Genomic DNA, 27,828 nt, shown 5'->3' on the forward strand with positions numbered 1-27,828 from the left:
TCTCAGGTTCAAGCTTCAACTAGGGACCTCCCCACTGGCTGTCTGAAATGACAGTTGAGATTTTGGGAAAATGGTCCTCTAATCACTTTAGCTTATTTTGTTCACATCTTCAGCCACAGGATAATTCAAGCTGATTTGTATTTTATTTAGGGAAAAAAGAGATAAAGTCATTTCCAAAAGGTGTAGGTGCTCAAGGGCGAGGGAAGGCGCCTGAATCCACAGAGAGCTTGAAAACAACTCTCTTCTGCTACAATTGGCCTGGAACACACAGATGGGTTATATGTGAGGTGATGAAATGCTTGGGAAGGTGAAATGACTCCCAAGGAGAGGAGCTGGTAATAACAAATAAGGCATTAAATTGGCAAAGGAGGTGAAAATTAAAACTCACAGTCTCTAACAGAAACCACTGAGCATATACAACTCCCAAGAGTCCACCAATTTTAGATGGCTTAAATGCATTTAATAGTTTACAAAAATAGGCAAATGTACTTATTTGATCAATAAATTATTTTGTTTTATTCTTTTCAGTTTATTTTATTAAAGGCAATTTTTTCTGTAACTCCTCAATTCACATAAATGGCAAACACCTGAAACTAATCTGCAATATATTTTTAAAGTAAACTTAATCTGAAGACCAATATATATTCAAACAAAGTTGTATTTCTCTTACAGTTTTCTTGAATGGTAACATCTTGCAAAATTATACTATAACCAAAAACTGACATTGATAAAGTTAAGATACAGACTGATTTAATCACCACAAGGACTGCAGGTCAGACAAGGAATTTTATATCCTTAGATCAAGACATCTCCAGGTATTGGTTTAACACATTAAATGGAAAGCATTTTGGTAAGACCCAAAACAGGTATGTGTGTGTGTGTGTGTGTGTGTGTGTGTAAATATGTTTACTGTTTTCAAGAAATTAAAAATATATTTGGGTGGAATATGCATACATTTGCAGAGTTAATTCTTTATGGTACCAGGAGCCATGATAAGAATTAACATTTATCTGGGACCTTTTAGGAATAAAGCATTCTTATACTATAATTGAATCTTTAAAACTTTTTGATATAGGTATAATTATCATCTCCATTTTACAGATGATAGAAATGAAGTTCTTCAGTTAGTGATACATAGTCCTAGAATTTAAATCTCCTAGAATTTAAATCTATCTACAAGACTTGTGACAAATGAAACTAAAACGGTGGAGATCTCTGGGGGACCCTCAAGATGAATATCCAGGAACTGCGAAGTGTGAACTCCACTCAGAGCTCCAGAAAACCCTCGTTAGGGGAAGAGGCTCAAGATGTGCTCCACTAAAGGAAAGAGTGATATAAATGGTCAAATATCATAAAGTGATGGCAAATTAGAAGAGTTTGTTCTAGGGGATCTGTGTGGGTTGGTAGGTTAGGGAGAAAAAAAACATAAAGTAAATATATTGATTTCATCAGATTAAATTAGAGGATGAAATGCATTAGAGTAATGGTGATAAAACAAATAAAGAAATGAAATAAAATAATTATAATAGCTACTAAGACAGACCAAGTTCTTTGTCATTTATGTGTATTACTGCACCTATGCATTTATACTACATTATTAGCCTTTGCCTTTTTTTTTTTTTTCAATGCTGAAAATCAAACCCAGGGCCTCATACATGCCAGACAGCACTCTACCACTGAGCTTCATTCTCAGCCCACATGATGACCCTTTTTGAAAATCCCCCAAAATATGTTTACTGCCAAAAATACTGTTGCTACCATTAGTAACCTATGCAAATAAATAAATAAATATGGGCAGATAGTGAAGGAAAAACAAAGAAATGCAGAGTAGCATTCTCAGTTTCTTAGTCCATACCTACTGCTCTAATGAAATAGAGTTGGTCATAACCAACAGAAACTTATTTCTCACAGTTCTGAAAACTGGGAATCCAAGCTCAAGGGAGCAGCACAGTCAGGTTCTGGTGAAGAAATACTTCCTGGTTCATAGATGACCAGCTTCTCTTGGTGTATTCACAAGGGGGAAGGTATAAGGGAGCACTGTGTAGTCTGTTTTATAAGGGCACTAATCTCTTCATGAGGGGTCCACCCATGTGACCTGATCACCTTCCACAGGCCTCACTTCCAAATATACTGAGGATTGTTTTTCAAAGATATGAATTTTGTGGGAACATAAACTTTTAATCCATAGTCTCAGTTACTCAAGATCTCACTTTCAGGTGATTCTCATTCTGGAACCCAAATTTTGGATAACTGACTCTTATCCTCTTCACTGTTCATCTTCACTCTCCTCAAAGGAGTGTCAAATTTGAGTCAGGAATGAAGAGGGAATAATAATCTGAATATGCTTGTGATCATTTCTAGGATTAACATATAGGCATTGGATTTACTATTTGCTTTCTCTGAACCACTATGTTTCTTGCAAGCAACCTAGCAATGTTTAGCTTAACATTATTACCTTTTCTCTACTGTTAGACTCTTTAATGTACATCTTAATGTTACAAAAGGTGTCAAAGGAAAGTATTTACACCACTAAGTCAGAGCTGCCACTTGGCAGCAGACAATAGGACTTCATAGTAAAATTAAAATTTACCTGACTTTGAGAAAGACTTATGTGCAGGGCTAAAAATCTATCTGGGAATCAGGGGAAGTGAATAAATATGGCTAAAAATATTAAACTCTTATAAGTCAGAAACAGAATTAAGCAGATTCTGCATACCATCTCAATTAATTCTGTGCACCAAAAATGTTTATGCTCATTTTGTCATTTCTCTAAGTATTAAAGCTTATAATTCTCCCTCAAACTGCAAGACCAAAATGGTCTTGGTATACAATTTTGTGAATGCATGACCTGTTATATCACCTCTTTCCCCCCAGATATTACATCATCTATGCATAACTCATTTGTTCTAAAATTCACATTCACGCATATCTCCTTGGGCCAATTTTTTAAGCTAGCTTCTAAAAGTGTGATTCCCTGGACTACTGCTTCTCTTCCAGTGTATCTTTAAAGTTACTCTTCCATTCTAAACTTTGCTTTGTTCATGGAACATAGCCTCAGGGATAATTTGTGCTATTTCTCTGAGTGGAACACTGTCCTTCAACAAAAGTCAACAGGCATCACCTACAGAAGCAACAGATGTGTCAGGACATACTTTAGCAAGCAAAACTTGCTCTACCGCCTTACCATAGTTGTGATTTTAGTTCGTACTTGTTTTTACACAGAAATATTATTAAAGAAGAAGAACAGAATGTTAGGACATAAAAATGTAAACATTTCTTCAATGACTCAGGTCAGGACAAAGTTAGTGTGCTTTGAAGGTTGCCAGAAGGATATCCCATGGAGAGGGGAGATATGTCTCCAATCAAAGGCAGATGTCTGAGAGCATTTGATTAAAAAATTGAAATAATCATTACTGCTGTTCTTGAAGATCCATTTTGATTATTGGAGAGTTGTTAGGTAAAATATAGGATGCCCAATTACATTCAAATTTTGGATAAACAATAACCATTTTTAGTATAAGTGTATTACTGTTGCTTTATCTGAAGTTCAAATTTAACTAGATGATTGATATATTTATTTGCTAAATTTGAAAACTTTACATCTGTTATAAGAGTAGTATTTATTCTAGCCTCAGCAATAAACAGGAGATGATGAATTTTGACCAAGTTCTCTCTTTCCCTTTCATAGCAAATACAAAGGCCTCAATAACTTATCTTGGGTAATGCAGAGAGCAATCATATTCATTAATTCATCAATTCTTCTTGCATAATTTAAAAAATGCTTAGATTATGTTGGGCGCAGTGGTGCACATCTCTAATCTCAGGAACTCCCAAGACAGAGACAGGAGGATTACAAGTTCAAGGCCACCCTTATCAACTTAATGAGACCCTCAGCAATTTAGTTAGACCCTGCCTCAAATTAAAAGATAAAAAGACTGGGGATGTGGCTCAGTGGTAAGGCACCTCTAGGTTCAATTCCAGTTAAAAAAAAAAAAAAAAGCATAGATCATCAAAAATTGGTCACCAAATCATATCTAACGTTTTGCCTTTAACTTTTCTGACCTATCTATACTATTTTGAATTTTATTCTTTGAATCTTCACTTACAGGCTTGACTCATTGGCTCAATGTTGATCCCTCATCATAGACTTCCAGATTTTCTAGCTACATCTCAGGGAAAATTCAAGAGTGATGCATCAACAACAATGGGTCACAGTCATCTAACACAAAAACACCCATCAGACAAATGTGAACTAACTATCCTGTTTGTCAATATCTCATTGACTCTTAATATAAGGTTTGATATAAAATATCAATCATTCAAAACAAATGCATACTTTAGGAATATAACCAAATAGTATGAAATACATAAAATAAGGAATGTGAGCCATACTTGGTATGAAATATACCAAGTATACATTTGAAATACATCAAATATACTTTTGTTGACTGAATACCTGATTGACTTACTGAATCAACAACGAATAAAAGAAGGATATTAAAAGAACAAACTTTTTAGAATTAGTCTTTCCAGACCTGATTTCTTATGTCCTTTACAAGAAAAAAGATTAACCTAATACTATATACTTGGACTTTATTCATCACATATGGAGCAAAGACTAAGATTATGAAATAATAATAATAAAGCAACTTGAAATAAGCACATCCTAAGCTCTCCTCTGAAGAGGAAAGAATAGACATTTTGTGATCTTTGGAGAGGATGGCAGAGAACAAAGCTTATGTTGCTTGGCAGTTACTCCAGGGAAATACTAAACAACTCCCTAGAAAGGAATTTCTGAGAATCAGCCTTTGCTTTTTAGCCTGAAGATCAGATCTATAACCTGAAAATACAAATTTGGAGTGAAGCAAAGCCAGCAAATTGAAGTGAGGTCAAAACTCAGCATAAGAGAGCCAGGAAGCTAAACCCAGTAAGAAGAAAAGAGATGAAGCAGAGTGGTGGTTCAGGCTCAGAGGCCACAATAGGCAGAGCCTCACTACTATTAATGGGTCTCTGGCTTCCTGTGAAGCTTGCTTTTGCCAACCTGGCCCAGCATCCTACTTGAATTATTAGGTGTGTGGCTGATGACTTTCCTGACCAGCTCTAATGGAAGAAAGTACATGTTAAAAAGATGGTCATGGAAGAATTGTAGTAGCAATGTTTATACTCAAAACATGCCAGAGTGAGTTCAGAATGCAATGTTTATACTCAGAATATGCCAGAGTGGGTTCAGAATCACATTGTGACTTACTATGTTCCTAGAGCATGTTTGCCTTTCCTGGATTCTTCCCTCCATAACAAATATTTAAAATATATATTTTATAACTACATTGGTATGAATATATTAATCCTCCATATAAAATATTTTCTATCCTGAAAGTTCAGTTTTTCAGTGTGTGAAGAAATTAAAACATTTTCATACACCTCTCAAAATATTGTAGGCTCTCAACATAAAAATTCCTTTGTCTAATGGATGTCAATCTTGATTGTTACTGTCTGATTATATTCCTCTTCTTCAGGATTTTTACTTAAACCAATTGATTTTTTTTTCTTCCAATGAATCATTCTAATAGTAAACTTCTTCAACACACTCAAACTGTGATGATTATATTGGTGTGTTTATTGGTTAAGAAGGGAAGAGTGGCTATGGCAGGAAAATCACTTGTATTTAAGGAGTTTGCATTAAGGAGAGCAAGACTGATACTCAGCCATCATTCAAGGCAGTGCTGAATCACTGACTTAGTAGAAAATATTGAAATGTGATCCTAATCATATGAATTTAAATATCTTTTATGTTGACCACAGTCATGGATTATTATTATAATTTAGGAACATGTTGGGTTATTGGAGGTCCAAATGTTTATTAAGGCCCCTAATCCTATAAATTTTACTTGACATTATTGGGTCCACATTCTACCCAGCAAAGTTAATCTCCAGTGCCATAAGCAAATGTTTACTGATTTCTTCCCAGTGAATTGAAGAGAGGCACAAGGAATGCAAATGCCATTGTCCCCCAGGATAAAAGTGGAGGTCCCCTGCCTAGGATTGCAATTAGGATTATCTTTGCCCTGGGTCCTTATCTCTCACCACAGACTCTTCTTAAATGGAAACTCAGCTATCTGGAGGCTGTCTGCAGGCTAAGGCATTATTCAAAATTAGTTGTCCATCCCTGGGTAATTCCCTGATTAGACAATTGAACAAATGCCAGCTGGTTTCAATTTGAGTTTACTCGAAATTTTATTCCTCCCGTAATTTGTCAGATTATATTTGGGCTCATTTTGGGAGTCAAGATTTGCCAATGGTACCGAGGTTTAGATTTGACCTACTTCTACAGTGTTTTGTTTTGTTTTCTTTTTTTTAAGAATTTTCAATTAGAGTTAAGAAGGAGGTGAACATGGGTGGAAGGGGATCCAAAATTTATTAATCCATTTATATGGCATTTTCCAATACAACACTTCACCTAATTTCCAAAATATATCTATGAGGTAGTTATTCCTAATACTGAGGATGGTGGTTGACTATATTCTTGAACCTTGCTCCACATCACAGAACTAGTAAGTGATATGTCGAATATTAATCTTACTTTAAGAGTTAAGAGCAGAGGCTGTAAGCCAGACTACTTGGTTCAAGTTTAGGTTTTATCACATACTAGCTATGTGTCTTTATTTCTAATTCTTTCCCCATCTCTCATTCCTTCTAGCTACACTGGCATCTGTATCCCTTGACTTCTGTCTTGACTCATTGTACTTTCTGTCTCCTTCTTCTGTTATAAACTGTCTGCAGATGTCCTTATGATTTACTCCTTTACTACATTTATGTCTTTATTCAAATGTCAACTTCATTATGTCAATCAAAAAAAATGTGTAGGGCATGACTATTAAGTGAGCACCATTCCAGGAACTTCAAATAAATAAGAAACAAAATATAAAAATATTCCTATCTTCATAAAGCTTGCATTTTAGGAGTGAAATTTAAACAATTGATGATTAAAAAATAATTCAACATGTTAGATAATAGTTCTATGAAAAAAAAAACAGAAAATGCATACTTCAGCAATTCAAGAAGATTTGGTAGTAAATTGGGCAATAAGGATGGGACTTATGGAATGTCAACATAGGTTGGATATTAGATGTGAGAGAAAATACACAAGGGATGAGGACTTCAAATTTTTTGGCTAAACTATTGGGGTTATAGAATCTTTAATTTTTGTCTTGATTCCTACATTTTGGCTCCTAGAATGTCCCCAGCCAAGCCAACTAACCTCTAGACTTTTCTGAAAAAAAGAGAACTCAGCTATTTTTCATCAAAATCACAGTCTTATTGTCATTCCAAATGTATTGATTAAATATAAAGATTTCTCATTTAAAAAAAATCACAGTCTTACATCATGGTTAATAGAAATTAGCTTAAGTTTGATTCCTTCACACTCAGAAAAAACTAAGGGAACAATGAAAGAATCTTACTTTAATAAATTGCAAGTGTTCAGAAACTACAATTCAGCAGTTAAGACATGTTGCCTACATCAGGCATGATGATAAGCATATTTAATATGAGCTGGCTACTACTACCATGAGGGTCTCATTTTATTTGTCTGTGTACTTATGTATAAGAAAGAGCAAGTAAGAAAAAATTAAATAGGCTGTGACACTATAGATATTTCTGGAATCACATACTGGTAGGAATTAAGGTACTGTTATCCTTGCTAAAATGAGCTAATGCCTTTGTAGTAATTTGTTCCCAAATGAATGTGAAGACCTAACATCCAGTATCTGCAACTAATTTGGGCTTAATACACATTTTTTGAATGTTTAATCCAGTATGCCTATATTACATAATGTTCTGCTTGAAGAGTTTCATTCTATTGTGATATAGCCAGGGATACCATGAAAAGAATTATAAAGCAGAGGGAAAATGTGAAAATTACTCAGCATAGTTAGCTTATCTTTCACATTAGTTAGCTCCTTGTGAGTAAATGTGTGTGAATTATTCTTCAATAATTAGATTATAGTACAAGCAGCAAAGGACTTTATTTTCTCCACTTAAAACACTAATTAATACTTGCACCACTATCCTGAACTAGTGTAATGCAAATTCTGTCTTACACTATCTTTTCAATGTGTGTACCTGAGAATATCATATGATCACTTACTCTCAGCCAGATGACCACTAAACTAAAAGCTGGGATCCTCTCTTGTTACCATCCTGTCCTCCTCAACTCACCCCTCCCCTCCCTAATAACCAGTATAAAAATCAGTTATCTATTCAGGGACTTATTCAGCCTGATGCCAAATGGCAAAGTGTCTATTTCATTGATTTGTCAGCCATTTGGAAGTTTCTAGGACACTGAGTTTATCAGGTATTTAGTCTTTTTCTATATCATTCCAAAGAACAGATGGGAATGGGATTTCTTCTTTTTATTAAAGTAATCTGATGTTTAAGCAAATTCTATAAAGGTCTACCTGAAAGCTTCTTTGGGTACTTTACTTCACAGAGATTTATGCAGGACAGCAGCTAATCCATGGCAGAGTAAAGGTGTAAATTTTTTTATTCTCCCAAATCTTCAAAAGAAATTTCTAAAAATTCTTGTTAATTTTCTGGAAGGTTCTTATTCTGTGGGGGAAAAAAAAAAGTCCTCCTTCGTTGTGTTAACCTAACACTTTCTTTACAAATCTCTGAAAATCCTGCCAATCCATTTGAGATGCTTGGAGTCAGGTCTTAATATTTTATATTGATATCACCACTGCCTTTAGAAGCACATGTCACATAGTAGAAATGCAAAAATATTGACTTAAAATAAACTGGTATCCTTAAGAACTCTGTCCAAATATTTCATTAGTTTCACATTGATCTGTATCGCTGGAAAGACAAAATCAATGCAGTGTTCACTTATGCAAATCAAGATTAAGTGGTAACAGGAGATTAGTCCTCATCAGATCTTTGATTGGGACCTGATCCTTTCTCTTTGAAGACCCCAAGGTTTTCTCAGTTTTAGAGAGCTTGATGTTCTTTACTTAAGACTTAGTCATGTCTCAACTTGTATTTTTATTTATACATCAGGGAAAACATTACACATGATTTTTAATTTCTGTGTGATATTTACTGGAGGTGTAATGCCAGATTCGTGGGACCCCAATAGACCTCCAGGAGCCGAATCCGATGCAATCACATAAGAGTCTTTATTGCAAGCTTGAGCCTGGACTCACAACTGTTCCGACGCAGCGGTCCCAGGGAGTGAGTCCCAGTCTTTTGTCCAGTGAGATTTTATAGGTTTTGGGGGGATACTCTATTCGTCACAACATCACACAGTGAATCATTCCATTCCGTGGGAAAGTCAAACAACAACTCTTAACATTGATTAGCCCATTCAATGGGGGGAACAAATTGAGTAGGGGTGATTTGTTGTACAAGAGGGGGATTCCTTTGAACTGATTGGTTTAGGCCATGAGGGGTGTACGTGCTAAACTATATGGTTTCCCAACATGTTATCAACCACCGTAAACTACTTGGGGGTCATCTGGCATCCCAGGTATTTTCCCTATCTCATGCTGATTGGAGGTTGCTAGGGGGTTGCTATGGGTCCTGACTGAGTCAGGGACACCTGGCACCACAGATCTCTCCTGTTATTTGTAGACAAACAACTCAGCAGGGTGGGTATGTGCCTAGGAGTGCTCTATGGGTTTTTCCAAGGACAAGGGTCACGCCCCCTTCCTTGGACAGTCCTTGAGGTAGAAGCTGCTGTTATTTATTTATTTTCAAAAATGGAGTCACATCAGTTTCTCAGAGGTAGAAGAGAGGTGGAAAGTAAGTGTACTATGAAATGGAGTCAAGTAATGGAGGAAGCAAGACATCATCTTGACTAGGCCAAGGCTCACAATTGTGTCATCATAGAGCACATCTCCAACAGCATGCAAGTCTCTGGGACCAGCTTCCCCTCTCAGAGCTCAGAGATTCTGGCTTTTAGGGTCTTGGTAAGGTGTTTGCAAGATTCTCAAGGACCTGAAACTATAATTTTCCAGTACCTAAACTGCTTATGATCTTTCAAAGCACACAACTCATATTTGACTGAAAGAGTGGGGTCTCATTATCTTACCTGATATGCAAAAATCAAACAAAAACACTGCCAAAAATCTATTTTTAAAAATTTTCTAAAGAGGAAAGCTTAGAAATTAAAAGAATAAACACTAATAAAATTCATGTGATTTCTTCCCACTTTAGATTTATTAGTGATTGGTGCTAAAAAACATTTACTATGATTTTGAGAAAAAATTAAGCAAAGCCAAACTTTCATTTGGAAGGCTGATTTCGGTACCTAAATAAATATATTAGAAGACAAAATGGTAACTAAATAGAAACTATTTTTTTTTCCTCAAGTCATCCTACTTGGTCAATGATTGTTCAGCATAAATAAATAAATAAGCAAATTGAGATACAGCCACTTCTATGCTTTTGGGCATAAAATGTCAGCCATTTTTCACTGAGCTGTAATCAACAGTAGATAAGTCACCCTGCTGCATACATCTGGCCTTGAGCATATATTTTCAGAATGTAATCACTCAGATTTTTGACAAATTTCTGTGGGCCATGGGTAAGTCAGACACACCTGTAAAGTTGAGTAAGAAAGATGAGCTATTTACATGTTTGCTTTGATTGGTATGATATGGTCAATCTTCGAATAAATTCACCTGAAATTTCAATTAAAAGCTTTTTCAGGGTATCTATTCTAACAAAGATCTGCATGTTTTCCTTAGTTCTATGAATAAAAGCACCCATAATTCTTGTTAACATATACCTCCTTCTAAAAGATTGTTACTAATTTTCCTTGGAATGATTAAAATCTGATTCCTTTTGGGAATTTAGGTTTAGTTTTTTAAAATGTGTACATTGTGTGTACCAGTGTGAAATAACACACAAAAGAATTTTGTCAAAATTCCTTCTTTCCAAAAAGAGGAAAACTTGCTTATCTCATTTTTGAGTACTGGAAAAGGCACATTCCAGTTTTGACTGGTTGCAGCACTCAGTTTCCCCAGCTTTTTCTCTAGTGGAAATGGGCTTGGGAAGGGGAACAGTCTTCTCTGCACATCCCTCTGCAGACCAAGTAGACCTCAAGCTAGAACTAGGGGAAAGGATTAGGAAAAACCGTGTAGACTAAGATCTAAGCCACATTATCCAACTAAGCATTTTTTTTTCTAATTAATGGAAGCTGATAATTGATATATGAAATGCAAGTCTAGTTTTCAATTGATTTAAACTCAGAAGCATAGAAAGGGATATTTTTAATTATTACCCACAAATCATAACAATAGAAATTGAAAAAAGTAACCCCATTGACCTGTGTTATGGTTTCAATGTGAGGTATCCCTCAAAAGCTCATGTGTGAGACAATGTGACAGGGTTTAGAGGGGAAAAGATTAAATTGTGACAGTCCTAAAGCAATCTGTGAATTAATCCCCTGATGAGATTTACTGAGTGGTAAGTAGAGGTGTGTCTGGTGGAGACCAGTCACTGGGGGCATGGCTTTGGGGTATATATTTGTATTTGGCAAGTGGAGCTCTCTCTTTGCTTTCTGATCACCATGTGAGCCACTTCCCTCTGCATACTCTTCTGTCAGGTATTCTACCTCATCTTGAGCTCTGAGGAATGGAGCTGGCCTTCTATGGAATAAGACCTCTGATATCATGAGCCCTCAATAAGCTTTTCCTCCTCTATAATTGTTCTGGTCAGATCTTTTAGTCACAGCAGTGAAAAAGCTGACTACAACAGCCTGTAACTCAAAAATCTCAGAATAAAATTATATGTATTCCACCATTGCAGAGAGCAAGCATCCCATGTTCTTTATGGATTTGGATAGAACTGGTGTCCAAATGGTTGTCACTAGCCACACATGGCTGTTACTGAGCATTTGAAATGTGCACAGTATGAATTGAGAGGTGCTGTAAGTATAACATGTGCACTGGATTAAAAAACCTGATTAATAAAAAGTAAAGTGTCTCTGTTTATAATGATTTTATGTTGAAATAGCAATAGTTATATATATATATATATATATATATATATATATATATATATTTAAATAAATTCATTATTAAAATTGATTTTTTTTCCCTTTTCCTTTTTTAATGAAGCTACTAGAAAATTCAAAATTCCACAGGCAGCTTCCATTTTATTTCTATTGGACAGTTCTGGTTTAGAATGTTGGACAGTGTCTGCACTGGGAGACCTTGGGCAAATGTAATTAAAATACAATTAAGAAAACAAAACAAAGACAGTGGTAATCAGTGGCACTATTATACAGTGCCTAGAACTGATTTCTATGTTGAAGTTTCTGTTTGGGGTTATTACTCTCTTTGCATTGTACTCTTTGTGATTCTACGTAGCATTTCACAAGTCCAGTGTCAAAACAGGTATCGATGTTCTGCTTCCTTGTTGTTGCTGCTGTTGTCCAGGCCCAGGTAATTAAACCCGTATGTGGTTCTTTATTATAAAAGCAAAAGTAAATCAAAGTACGTTTATCCGTTATAAAGGACAACTAAACCATTTTCTCTCTCTTTTTTTTATATAGTATATTCTTGGAAACATAGTAAATTTGAGTCCTTATGATAACCTTTGAAATAAACATAAATCTCTCTAGATATTAAGCCCCATCTCCAGGTTTCATGGTGCAGAGCTATCTCTAGTTGTGGGCCACTTAAACTCTAAATCTATTGATATGTACTCAGCAATATGTTGTGTTCTTGCTCTTCTGTACTGGAATGGAAGAATAATTTGTGTTGACAGTACTGTTTCATTTGCTAACACTGTTTAACCGTTGATATGAATCAGAATAGGTTCAAATCCTAACCAAATGTAAATGCTAAATTAGTAATAGGAATCATGATATAGTGAGTCCAAACTAAAGTGGCCCCTTGTGACTTGATGAAAGTTTGTCCAGAAGCTGAGCCACTTGCCCCAGTTGTTGGTGATACCTTATCCAGAGGCCTGGCCAAGACACATTCAGATTAAACAACTGGAGCTGAAATATATTCTGGATATCATTGAAACCATCCACCCAGTCATAAATAAGAGAATTAGTACAGAAAGATCTGAATTTGCTTACCTAAGGACATGTTCCATGGGAAGGTAGCACAATTAGAATGAGAACCTAGGGGTCAAAAGTCTGTGTAAAATGCTATAAAGATTTTTTTTCTTTGACCCAGTCCTATTTTGTTCTAACTTATATCCATGATGATAATTGATAAATCAAAACTTGTGCTTTTGCCCAATTTTGATGCTTAATAAAGACAAGACTTGAAGTGAAAATGAATTGTTCACCAGGTAGAGTTAGCAATTGCCACCAGGCATCACAAAGAACATTTTCCTCTGCCAGTTCACATTGTATTAACATTCTTCCAAAATAAAATTCTTAAGCTCCTTTTGTGCTCTTTCTGCATTGATAGGTTATACTTTTTAATTAGCTTCCTATATGACAGCTTTTAAAGATACTATCACCAGATGAATAAGAAGCCACAATTATTTTGTCTTCTTCTGAGTTTTCTGTTTCATTATTCAAATGTCTTTAGCTTAATTATATTCCTATGTCTCCTAATCCCTCACCTCAGCAACACTTTCAGTTAAAGCCAAGGGAAAAAAATGTTTTTTCAATAAAATTTTAGACCATTCCTTACATTCCACTCTTCAGGACTATAATCTTTTCCAAGGGAATGTTCAAAGCATTAGAATCAAGTGGCTTCAATTGATAATCTCATTACACTTTGGCACAAGGGACATTATTTACAGGTATAGTTTTATAAATGGGCTTTAATGTAAAGATACAGGGAAGACATATTTATTAAAATATATGGGAGACCTCAGCTCAAAGAAAATAGATATTATTTGATATTCAAGATATGTCATTCTTAGGTCATTAACTTCATCGGAATTCACCACAAAATGTTTGAGTAGGTGGAAATGATTTTTTTTAAAGAAAGAGAATATACTTTCAATGTATTAGGAGACTACAAAAAAATTGAACAGCCATATAGTAATATTTTCCCCAGGACACTATCTCTATTTCTTTGAAAGTATTAAAGAAAAATGTCTATTCTACAAACCAAAATTTCTTTGCTCAAAATAAGCCATTGGCCCTATATTAGGGCAATTTTAAATATACCTATTTCTACCAGTATAAGCCTCTATTCATTGAATCAAAAAGACCTAATGGTATTGGTGTTCATTGCAAACATTACTACTGTCTTATGTGACTTTTGTAGCAAGAACCCATTTCAAATAACTTTGAATCTAATGGCTCATTCAGAAAAGTAGGCAAACATGTGTTCAAAGTAGTCATTAGAAAGTGGAATTTTCTTACTATCTACTTATCTAGAACTTAGTACCAAATATTGATTTAGAAATACTTCATAGTTATCCCATTGTATCAGAGACTCACTTAGGACAGGGCTATAGTTCTGTCATGACTTCAGTCAACAGCGATGAGCATCTTTAATGGAGCATTGAAAATACTCTGGCATGGAAATAAATTTCATAATCTTGAAAGTATAGACCCTTGAAATCATGCATGCTTCTCCACCTCCATCAACTCAGGCCACTATCTTTTTATCCATCTATTTATTATCTCCGCCAAGAAAACACCATCAGTACAACCATTGCCAGAACAGGCCCTCAGAGCAGGTTATGACCATTTTAATAATCATTTTAGTGATTTGAAGAAATCTTTAAATTTCACTCATATTTTTGTACATAAAACAAAAAGTTCATATTTAAAACAATGATTTTTCTTTTAGAACAAGACTCCAGCTTGTCCTCATTCTGTTCTTTGGTTTGTTGGTTTGTATTGCTGGTTTTTCATTCTAGAAAGAAGTCACATGCTCTTGAAAACAGAAAAATTCTTCCATTCTGTGATGGTTAATTTTATGTGTCTCTGTTATTGGGCTATGGGGTGCACGGATATTTGATGAAACATTATTTCTGGGTCTTTCTCTGAGCGTACTTCTGCACAAGACTAGCATTTGAATAGACAGATTGAGTAAAGTAGATTGGCACCCCCAATAGAGAGGGCCATAGCCAATCCCATGAGGGCCTAAATATAACCAAAGACAGGAAAGGAGAATTCATTCTCTCTAGTCCCAATTGCTTAAGCAATTGGTATTCTTCTCCCCTTGAACCAGGATGTACAAATCAGGTATCCTTTAAGGCCTTTGGACCTGGACTAGAACTTATATCACCAGCTCTCCTCATCCTCACACCTTCAAACTCAGACTGAAACTACAACACTGCACCTCTTGAGTCTCTCCAGCTAGATGACTGTAGATTGTGAAACCTCAGCTTTCATAATCACATGAGCCCATCATTTACAGTTGATTCTATTGGTTCTGTTTCTCAGAAGAACCCTGATGAATATCACTTTGGTACCACACAGTGAGGTACTGCTGAAACAAATACCTGAACATGTGGAGGCAGCTTTGGAACTCAGAGTGATTTGGTTTAGATATGGCTTAAGTGAATCTTCCAAAGGTTCATCTGCTGGAAGCCTGGTTTCCAGGGTCGCAGTGTTGGGGTGATGAAACCTTGAAGAGGTGGGGCATAGTAGAAGGCAGTTAGCCATTTAGTGCCTCACCCAAGAGATTAATATAGTTATTGTGGAACTCTGCACATGGGTTGTTATAAAAGAATAAGCCAAACCCATGAATGTCTCTTAGTTCCTGTTTTGCCGTGAGAATGCTCTCCCCTTCTTCATGTAGCTAGCTCCCTTTGCCTTCTCCACCATGTTGTATTGAAGTCAGGACACTCTCATTAGCAAGTTAGTACTGTGCCATTTGGACCCTCCAGGAACCAGCATTGTGAGCAATTAAACCTCTTTATTAGTTTACTCAGCCTCAGGTATTTTTCTATAGCAACAGAAACAGACTCAATCAAATAAGAGGCTGAAAACATTTTGAAGGACAGATGAGAAATATGGACATTAAAAATGATTCCAGTGATCTCAAACAGAAATGAAGAACATAATGCTGGATACTAGTGAAAATGTTACCCTTGGCAGAATAGTGGCAAAGAACTTGGTTGAAGTGTGTTTGTGTTCTAGTGTTGTGTGGTTGAAAAAATTTGCAGGAGATGAAATTGGATATTTAACTGAGATTATTATACAAAGTATTGAAGGGGCAACTTGATTCCTCAAGATTGTTTAGGGTAAAATGCAAGAAGAAAAGAATGAGCAGATTATGCTAAGTGAAGCTAGGCAATCCCTAAAAAACAAATGCCAAATGTCATCTTTGATATAAGGAGAGCAACTAAGAACAGAATAGGGAGGAAGAGCATGAGAAGAAGATCACCATTAAACAGGGATGAGAGGGGGGGAGGGAAAGAGAGAGAGAAGGGAAATTGCATGGTAAAGGAAGGAGACTCTCATTGTTATACAAAATTACATATAAGAGGAAGTGAGGGGAAAGGGGAAAAAAACAAGAGAGAGAAATGGATTACAGTAGACGGGGTAGAGAGAGAAGATGGGAGGGGAGGGGAGGGGAGGGGGATAGTAGAGGATAGGAAGGGCAGCAAAATACAACAGACACTAGTATGGCAGTATGTAAAAAAGTGGATGTGTAACCGATGTGAATCTGCAATATGCATATGGGGTAAAAATAGGAGTTCATAATCTGCTGGAATCAAATGTATGAAATATGATATGTCAAGAGCTTTGTAATGTTTTGAACAACTAATAATAAAAAAAAGAGATGAATGAAGTGAAAAAAATAGTCTTTAAAACCAAAAGAACTAGAACTCAGAAGACTCTGACTATCCTAGAGAATACCAAGGCTGAACAACACTTCAATTAAGAGATAAGGGTGGGGACCATGGACCTAAAAAGCCACCTACACAGAAACTGCAGGAGATAAAGATGGGACATAATGAAAGAAGACTGTCAGACTTCTTAGATTCGATAAGACAGAATGATAAATTCTGGCTGCAGATTGCATAAGGGAATAATATGCCAGATATCAGGTGTGGTAGTGCACACCTGTAGTCCCAGTGGCTCAGGAGGCTGAAGCAGGAGGATCGTGAGTTCAAAGCCAGCCTCAGCAACTTAGTGAGATCCTGTCTTTAAATAAAAAATAAAAAGGCTGGGGATGTAGCTCAATGGGTGAGGCCCTCTGTGTTCAATCACTGTTACCAAAAAAAAAAAAAAAAAAATGGGAATAATACCACTGAAAGAAAATCAGAAATTATCAAAAGTGCTACTCCCAGAGGCCGCCAAGCAGTGTTGTTTCTTCCCTGATATCAAAGGATATGACTATCTCTGCAGTTTTGTTGGGCCACCACGCCTCTGCCCAGTGCCCCAGGAATGGGATCATCCTCTCAAAGAACAGTGTCATGGGTGGTACCCTTCTAAATTGAAGGGACAAGGCTGCTCTTTAGAGTCATCGGGCTGAGATGATCATGAAAGACAGGACACAGAACCAAAAGGGATTAGAGATATCATGGAATTTACCTTTTGAGGTTTTGAACTCATCATCCTTTCTCGCATTCCTGCTTCTCCTTTTTAGGTTGAGGATTATTCTATGCCTGTCCCACACACCATTGGGTTTTGAAGTCACACGACTTTCCTAGCTGCACAGGTTCACAGCTGAAAATAAATTTTGCCTCAAGTTTCATCCAGATTTGATCTGGATATTTCAATGACACTTGGGATGGCAGACTTTTGATGAATGTTTACGATGGGGATTGTTGAGATAAAATCAACATATCTCGCATGTAAGAAGGCCACAAATTTGGGGGGTGTGGATGGGGAGCAGAATGTTACACACTCTCTATGTCCTCCAACAATTCATATGTTGAAATTTGAACCATCAATATGGTAAGTGGCATCCTTGGGAAGTAATTAAGTTAAACTGAGATGATAAGGGTAGAGGCTTGGTAATGGAACTAATTCCCTTATTAGAAGAGTAAGAGATGCCAGTATTCCTCTCTCTTTCATGTGAGGACATAGTGAGGAGGCAGCTGTCCACAAATCAGGGACAGGGTCCTCTCTAGGAACCAAATCTGTTAAGACCTTAATCTTGAACTCCCCACCTTCTCGATGTGTGAGAAATAAATGTCTGTTGTTTAAGCTACCCAGGCTATGGCATGCTGTCATGGCAGCCCAGACTGACTGGTGCACATGCTATAAATCTAGTTTTATCTATTTGGAATTAAACTGATACCATCTCTGAGTACATGAAGTGAATAAAGGAGAAATGTCTTTTATTTGGAATACTCAGGCATCAGTCTGTACTATTAAGGTGCATGCACAACTTTTCTTCTATGGAAGACTTCCCTCTAATGCATGCTTTGTGCCAACTTCCTTCCTTTCCCTGCTAGCTACAGGTATAGACTAAGCCATTCACTTTTTCATCTGATTGATCAGGTAACTTAAAAAAGAAATCTTCAACCATGAGTCGTGGCTTTCCTCAGAGCACCAGAAGATCCATGATACAACTTATCTTTTCATTGTTTAAAAATCATGTTACAGATTGTTTAAAAATATTAAATAATTTCCCTAGTTCATAAAGTCAGTAAGAGGAAGTAATGAGAATATGTTAATGCTAGACCCAAAGCCACACTCTTAACTACTGTGCTGCACTGTTCAAGCAGTACATTATGTCCTTCCCAATATCCTTGGAACCAAGCCACACAGTCAATTAACTGTTTCACCTAGGTGACCTTCTGTATATAACTCCGGATTCGAAAATGTATCTGTGAGGAAAACATTGAACAATAAAGAAGTTTCATAAAATCACTCTATGATACATATAATAGCAAAATGAAAGCTGAGAAAGTAAGACAGGACCTTCATATTTATTTGCAGATAATAAGAATTAACTCATGAAGAAAACTGGATCTGGAATTAAGGGAGATAACTATTATTGCCATTATAGTTACTGCTAGTTTGGGGAATTTTGTTTGATTTTTAAAAGAAGAGAGTTTTTTTTTTCCATGTTTGGATGTTAATTATATGTATATATAATTACATATATAATTATATGTGATGTATAATTATATATTATGTACATAATTTAAAAGGGAGAGGTTGATTTAGAAAAGATAAATTTTACTTTGTCAAATTGAATCTCAGCCCTGACTGCCTAAAATTACCTAGAATCTCTAGGTTGGGGTATAGACAATGTTGAAAATCTCCACACCTTGGTGCTACCATGGCACATTCTGATGGAACTGACCTGGTCTGAAGTAGCACAGGAGCATCTGCATTTTTTAAAAACTATGTGGCTGATTCTAATGTTCAACTACGATTTAGAAACAGCTCTAAAGCAGCACTTTCCAATAGTGTTTCTGACATGATATTGGAAGTGTTGTACTTATGTGCTGATACAGTGACTGCTGGCTTCAAGTACATGTTGAGCATTTGATTTTGTGGATAGAGCAAACGAGGCAATGCGTTTTAAATTTAATTTAAACTAATTAATGTTTACAATTTTGATCGTCACATGTGTGGTCTAGTTCTATAGTGCCAATTTCCTTCCGTGGAGAAGGGTCATTAAATGAAGTAGTGTCCTTAGATAGAACAGGGAATGGTAGGACCAGATATATTGACTACATACAATTAATCAGTTGTATCTTAATATATGCCCTTTAAAATTAAGAAGAAAAAGATTTGCTAAATACTTCTGTCTCAATCAGAAAGCACACATATACAACCTGTTTAAAAGGCAAATGTTGGAAATAATAGCAAATAAAAGCCTTATTAGGATGATTCTATTCAAATTCTAGTGGCCCCCAACTAATGTACTAATTATTACTTTTTTATGGTAATAAGAATTGAACTTAGAGGTGCTTTACCACTAAGCTACATATCCCCAGTCTTTTTGTTAATTATTATTATTATTATTATTATTATTTTTAAGACAAGCTCTCACTAAGTTGCTTAGGGCCTCACTAAGTTGCTAAGGCTGGCCTCAAACTTGTGATCCTCCTGCCTCAGCATCCTGAGCCACTGGGATTACAGGCTAATATAATAATTCTTAATATAGATTTGTTACAAAGAAAAGAGTTAGATGTTTGAATATAAAAAGGCAGGATCACCAAACTAACTGAACTCTTACCTAAGGTATAAGTTTAATGAGGTAAAAATGGAAACCTGAAAAATGTCCCCATAAGGAGTTTTCTCTAATATTCTTTTTTCTTGTCTTACTTCCTCCGTTTTCACATTTCTGTTTCAAAGGGTGATTTTTGTAAAACTTCTTTAACTTTTAATGTTTTACTCACAGATGCACTTTCTAATCTGGAGTTATATCTGGAAGGTCACATAGGTGGAATACTTAATTGCCTGTGTGGCTTGGTTCCATGGATATTGGAAAGAACATAATGTACTTATTGAACAGTGCAGCATCATAGTCAGCTTTGGATCTAATGTTAACCAGGTCAAATCCCATTGCTTCCTCTTATTAACTTTATGACCTTGGGAAATGATTTAATATTTCTGAGCCTCCATCTTATGTAAGATTGGAAAAAAATAGTAGCACTCTCACAGGTTGTTTTGAGAGTTTAATATATGTAAGATAGTTTAACTGTGGTGAGTATGTAGCAAGTGCTCATTAGAGGATTCTGTATATCCTGATAAATCTTTACAACTCACCAATGTTTTCTGAAAAATCCATAATGATCATTTACTTCAAATTTAGTGTTTTAATTTTCCTGAAAAATACTAGCCCTTCACAATCCTTAATTTGCAATTTAAATTATTGTATTGTGCTCTTCCACTTGAAAAATTTTTTTCAATGAAAACTTACTGCATACTGTTACAAATGTTGAAATAGATGTGTTTCTGTGCATCCAAGAATACATATAGGGAATAATAAATCCAAGATAAATCTTAAAGCACTCTTCCTTCAGGATAAAGTTTAAATTATACTTTCTATGATGCTGACCTCATCTGAATGGATAGAGCTGGCTCAGAGGCATTGATTCTGTCTATTTTAGTCCACAGAAAAGAAGTAAGGAGAGGTGTGCAAGGACACAACCTAGAAATCTCATGAGTTGTTTTCTCTCATATTCAAGTGGCTGGAACTTATTCAAATGCCCATATGTAACCCAAACTCTGGGAGTTCCATACTAAGAGGAAAAAATAGATACCAAGAAACAATGGCATACAATGACATCACCTATACAAAACAATTCTATGTAGTATGAGTGAGTGTTGGTGTCATGAAAAGAATGAAGAGAGAAAAGATAGTAACATAACTAACTTCTTAGTCTGTTTTCAGTCTCTATAATAATACCTGGCACTGGGTGACCCAGAGAGGAAAGAGATTTATTCAGTTCACAGTTATGGAGGCTGGGAAATCCAAAATCAGGGTCCTATATGTAGACAGGGTCTTGTGCTGCTTTATAACACGGCAAAAGATAGAAGGGCAAATGGGAACAAGTTGAAAAGAAAAACGACATGGGGAAGTCTTTCTTTGTAACAATCTGCTCTTGCAATAACTAATTCATAAAAGCAAAGGCTCACTCACCCCTGCTTTATAAATCCAGTCCCACAAGAAAGGTGTTAGACCTCCCTAATGATCTAATCACCTCTGAATGATTCCACCATCTCTCAACACTGTTACATTAGGGACCAAATTTCAGCATGGGTTTCAAGAGAGACAAACCACATTCGATTCATAGCAGAAGGAAGGGAGGAAGAAAGGGATGAAAGAGAGATGAAGGGAAAGAAGGAAGAAGGGAGAGATGAAGACAAAATGTAAGGAAGGAAGAATGGAAAAATAAATAAAAAGAGGTATGTTTGCCAGATTTTACCTGAAAACTCTTCCATTTATAAAAGCTCAGAATGAGGACAGCAATAATGGAATAAATTTTGAAGGAAAAAAAAAACAGCAAACAACAAACTACGCAAGAAGTAGAAATTGACCTGGGATTTGACACCTGGGAAACATTTGGAAAATTAAAGAGAAATATGAAGGTAAAGAGAACTACAATGAAAAATCAAATAGTGAAAACATACGTACGAATCTTTGAGTTACAGAGACATTGGTGTGGCCTTAATAGAAGAGAATGCATTTCAAGTAACCAAAGGAATGTAGGCTTAACATAACGTAAAATGAGCTCAGCATAAAATAAGAAGTTGTTACATTCTAAAGACAGTAACTTAATAAAAGCATTCTTTAGGAAGATCCTAATGCAAATAAATGTGGGATTTATTAGTAGCACACAGGGATAGAGTCAGTTTAAACTAAGATGTGGGGACTCAAGGTGACCACTGAAGATAAGAAAGGTGGGAGAAATCATAAAAAGGTATAATGCTAAAAGTACTCTACTTTTTTAACTGAAATTTTGCCAAGTGAGATTGCAACCAATAGGTGATACTTCAGTGGCATTTCCTCCTAACCAAAGAATATTATCTGAGTCTAATGAAAAGACCAAGTTTGAAAAACACTGGAATTTTATTAAAGAAGTGGCTCAAGTAATAAAAATAGCTTCTTAACTGAAATTCAGTATTTTATCAGTGCCCAAAGAGTGAGATAAAAAAAAATGTTTTTTTTTCTTTTTTAAAAAGGCAAACAAATATTTCAGATTCCAAAGAAATTAAAATATAAACTTAACCTCTTAAATTACTCAGAAAGAATACTATTCCAACATGAACTAAGTTATAACTAAAGCTTAAAATAAAACAACTGACATTAATTTATTTGCAACAAAGTATTATTTATTTTGTATGAGCACAAAAGGTTCTAAATATGTTCTGAATATTAAGTAGAGTAGCTCTGCCACAGAAATATATTAATGAATTGTGAGTTAATTATTATATTTAAAAAAATATATACAGTTAGACAACTCCTACCCTTTGAAGCTTAAGGCAGTTCAAATTAAAAGTTAATTAAAAGTCTAAAATTAAAATTTTCCATTAATGGGGGGGTTTCCTTATTTTTCAAAGGTGAATTCTTAGGTATTTTATAGGTATGGTGTTCTTAAATAACATGTCAGAATAAAATATTTTTCCTTTTTGAGGTATTTTTAAATCAACTAATGAGCTTAATTTGTCTTAGAGTTTTAACTATTTGGTGACAAAACAAAAAGGAAAAAACACATTTGGAATTTAAAATTTAGTGTTCTGCAGTTTTCATTGTAGAGGTCTTTCACCTCTTTTATTACATCAATTACTGAATGTTTTATTTTATTTGAGACTATTGTGAATGGGATAATTTTCCTAATTACTCTTTCAATTGATTCAAAACTGATGTATAGGAATACAATTGATTTATGTGTCTTAGTTTTATATCTTGCAACTTTGCTGAATTTATTTAAGAGTTCTAGAAGTTTTCTGTTGGAGTTTTTTGAGTCTTCTAAGTATAGATTCATGTCTTCGGCAAATAGGGATAGTTTGAGTTCTTCTTTTCCTATTTGTATCCCTTTAATTTCTTTCTTGTATCTAATTGCTCTGACTAGAGTTTACAGGACTATGTTGAAAAGAAGTGATGAAAAAGTGTATTCCTGTCTTCTCCAGTTTTTAGAGGGAATGCTTTCAATTTTTCTCCATTTAGAATGATGTTGGCCTTGGGCTTAGCATAGATAGCTTTTACAATGTTGAGGTTTGTTCCTACTATTCCTAGTTTTTCTAGTGTTTCGAACAGAATGGATGCTATATTTTGTAAAATGCTTTTTCTGCATCCATTTTTATCTGTACAATAAAAATTACAGAACATTAAAGAAAAAAAATTAAAGAAGACATCAGAAGATGGAAAGATCTCACATGATCTTGGATAGCCAGAATTAATATTGTCAAAATGACCATACAACTAAAAGTTATATACAGATTTAATGCAATTCCTTTTAAGGTTCTGGTAATGTTCTTCTTAGAAAAATAAAAAAACAGTCATGAAAATCATTTGGAATAATAAGAGGCCCCAAATAGCCAAAACAATCATCAGCAAGAAAAGTGAAGCATGAGACATCACAATACCAGACTTTAAATTATACTACAGAGCTATAGTGACAAAAATAGCGTAGTATTGGCACCAAAATAGACTTGAAGACCAATGGTACAGAATAGAAGACACAGGGACAAATCCACAGAAATACAGTTATTTCATGCTAGATAAAGCCACCATAAACATACATTGGAGAAAAAAATAGCCTCTTCAACAAATTGTGCTGGGGAAACTAGAAATCCATATGTAACAAAATAAAATTAGGGATCTCTCATCCTGCACAAAACTCAACTCTAAATGGATCAAGGACCTAGATATTAGACCAGAGATCCTGCACTTACTAGTTGAAAAAGAAGTTCCAAGTCTCCACCATATTGGCTTTGAAACCAAATTCCTCCACAAGACTCCAAGAGTGCAAGAAGTAAAATCAAGAACCAATAAATGGGATTGTATTAAACTGAAAAAAAAAAAAAAACTTCTTCATTGTAAAAGAAGCAATCAAGAACATGAAGAGAGAGCCTACAGAATGGGGGGAAAAATCTTTGCCACCTGCATCTCAGATAGAGTTCTAATCTCCAGGATATATAAAGAACTCAAAAACCTTAACACCAAAAAATCAAAAAAACTCAATGAATAAATGGGCAAAAATACTGAACAGACACTTCACAAGAAGAAATATGATTGGTCAAAAATATATGAAAAGCTGTTCAACATCACTGGCAATTAGAGAAATGCAAATTAAAACTACACTGAGATTTCATCTCACTCTAGTCAGAATGGCACTTATCAAGGATACAAATAACAATAAATGTTGGCAAGGATGTGGGTAAAAAGGTAACTCATACATTGGTAGTGGGACTGAAAATTGGTGTAATCAATCTGGAAAGCAGTATAAATGTTCCTCAGTAAACTTGGAATTGAACGACCATTGACCCAATGTTGATTTCTCGGTATATACCCAAAGGACTTAAAATCAGCATACTAAAGTGACTCAGCCCATCAATGTTCATAGCAGTTCAATTCACGATAGCTAAGCTATGGAACCCAAGTGCCCTTCAATAGATGAATAGGTAAAGAAAATGTGGTACATATACATAATGGAATATTACTCGGCTATAAAGAAGAATGAAATTATGGCATTTGCTGTTAAATGGATGGAACTGGAGGCAATCATGCTCACTGAAATAAGCCAACCCCAAAAATTCAAAGGTCAAATTATCTCTCTGATATGCAGATGCTAACTCACAAAAGGTGGGGGTGAGGGGAAAGTAGGTTCACTGGATTGGGCAGGGGGTATTAGTAGGAAAGGAGGAGGAAACAAATGGGAAAGACAGTAGAATGAATCAGACAAAACTTTCCTATGTTCATATATGAATACATGACCAGTGTAACTCCACATCATGTACAACCACAAGAATGGGTTAGTTATCTCCATATATGCAGGATATGTCAAAATACATTCTACTGTCATGTATAACTAAAAAGAACAAATAAAAAATTTAGAAAAAGAATTTAAAATTTTTATAAAGGAAAGAGAGAAGAAGAGAAGAAAGCAAAGAATGAAGTAGGGGAAACCCAAGTTATTTGAATAACTTCAAATCAGTGAGAGGAAAAAAAAATGGGTAAAGAACTAAGTACAAAGAGGCCTTCCAATATATCAGACACAAGAAAGGCAAGATCCTTTGCTGGAAAGAGAGGGTTTGCATGAAACTACAAACGTTAAATAATTAGTGAGACACCTGGCTGTCTTTTTACTACCTTCTCTTAGAATGCTGGCTGCCAGAAAGTTTTCAGAAGACATTAGGTCAAGACAAAACATCTATAGAGATTAAAAGTTTAGGGTCAGCCAAAAAGCAGCTGAGTCCTGCCCAATTGCTGTACTATAGATGTAAAATCCCAAAACCAAACCTTTCATCAGAACTTTGAGTCAACTCTTTATGTGTCAAGTGTGAACTGATAGCCCAAGATCACCATGATTCAGAGAAACAAGCAATGACAATAGCATGGGTAGACAAGGAACATTCGAAGAGGGAGCAGATGGGTAACATGAATGACATCCAAGATAAGGTCAGCTGTAGAGAGCAATAGGCAGATTGGTTTGCCTCACAGCAGTAGAAAAGAGGGATCTACCAATGTCTGTAATAAGATGATGAAATTAGCATGTTGAAAGTACCTTCATAACTCTGTCCCAGAGTTTGGACAAAAAAATATTTAAGTAAAAACTGAATAAGTAAATAACTAACTAAGTAAAAACTGGAGCAACTTTCCAACACATAGCTATAAAATTATAATAGGCTAAATATACTTTAACCAAATTAGATTACATAAATATATTGTGCCCTAAGGGAAAAAGCTAGTCGAAAGTGTGGTGGTATTGGGGATGCGAGAGCTACTCTCTATATTTCCACAACAAATGGAAATATAATCTAAGCATTTAAAAATGGTTAGCATAACCAAATGGTCCAGAAGAATGGGGTTAAATTTGAGAAGACACATGTTAAAGAACATGAAGTTATTTTCTCAAGAAATTAAGAGATAAGTATTAAGAGGCAGGAGCGATGAAAGAGGAGATTGCTGTTTTCATGGTTTAAATAAGTAAATGTATTATTTTGATGGGAAAAAAAAGTAATTAAGACTTCCAGTTTCAGGTCCAGCAGGTAAACAGCTTGGAAGTCGTCATTTTGTGAAACTGAAAAAACAAGATCAACCCTTCTTAGATTGGTTGCAGAAGATTTCACGAGGTAACAGGGCAAACTATTGTCTTCAACACCAGAGAGACAGGTGAATACAGAGAATCACCTTTCTGGAGCAGAAACTCTCAGGGGAACCAGTACTGGGATAATAAGACCACTGGAAATGTAACTGAGGAGTTGGAAACTCAATGATGACAAACCTGAGAGTCAGAAGTCCAGAAGGGCCCAGACCTGGGAAGACACATCCACACTTTTGGGACTCACCTCCTGGAACTCTCAAGAGAATATATTCTACCAGAGCCTATCCTACTAGGGGGTTTTATGAATCTAACCCATTCAGAGGAAGAGAAATACTCAGCTCCAGCCTGCTCTAGGCATCCTGCAACCCACAGTGAGAAAGAAACTGAGAAACACTTGTGAAGTTCATACTCCAAAGTCACAGAGGCCCCAAAATTTGAGACCTAGTTATACTGCTTCCAACTCGCACCTGTTTTGTACATAGCACAGTATACAGATCCCTAAAATGAAGAGCTTTCCCAAAGAGCTTATTCATGGGGCAGCAATGCAAGGAGAGGGGAGAACAAGTCCCAAATCTGCCTCCCCAAGGATGGGGTTTAGAGATATTTGTGGGATAAAGGTGCAGGATGGTCTGAGTTATAAGAAATGTGATTGAGGGTGAACTAATCAGTGGTCAATGCATAATCAATCTCATAGTTTTTCATAGGAGACATGTTCAGGAAATGGTGGTATTAGTATGATCTGAGGACAGAGTTTTTATTCCTTAAGTTTGAAAATGTTACCCATCTGACATTTTCAGAGACCCAAGCAAAGGGTGCATGGTTTCAACTGGTTTAATAGTGAAACAGCTTCCAAGTTCCTAAAAACAACTTACGCCACCATTATCTTCATGACCTATACATTAGAGGTATGTTACCTACTGCAAAGCTAGTGGGGGACTAATAATATATTGCTTAGCTATGTGACCTCTAAAATGGATGTTGGTTTTTAAGTAAAACTAAAAGCAAATGCAATGAATTGAATCAAGAGAGTTCACTCCATTTCCCTTCAGTTTCAATAGATTTATAAAATGTTCCTCTCACCCACCCCACTTCAACACAGCACCTACAAGGCCTATTTGCTGGAATTTCTTTACCCAGTGCAACATGTCTAGTTTTCAATGAAAAAGTTACAAGGCACATTAAAAAGTAAAATGTAATGAGCACTTACTT

The sequence above is a fragment of the Marmota flaviventris genome, chromosome 14 (genome assembly GCF_047511675.1).
Source record: "Marmota flaviventris isolate mMarFla1 chromosome 14, mMarFla1.hap1, whole genome shotgun sequence".
Lineage (NCBI taxonomy): Eukaryota > Metazoa > Chordata > Mammalia > Rodentia > Sciuridae > Marmota > Marmota flaviventris.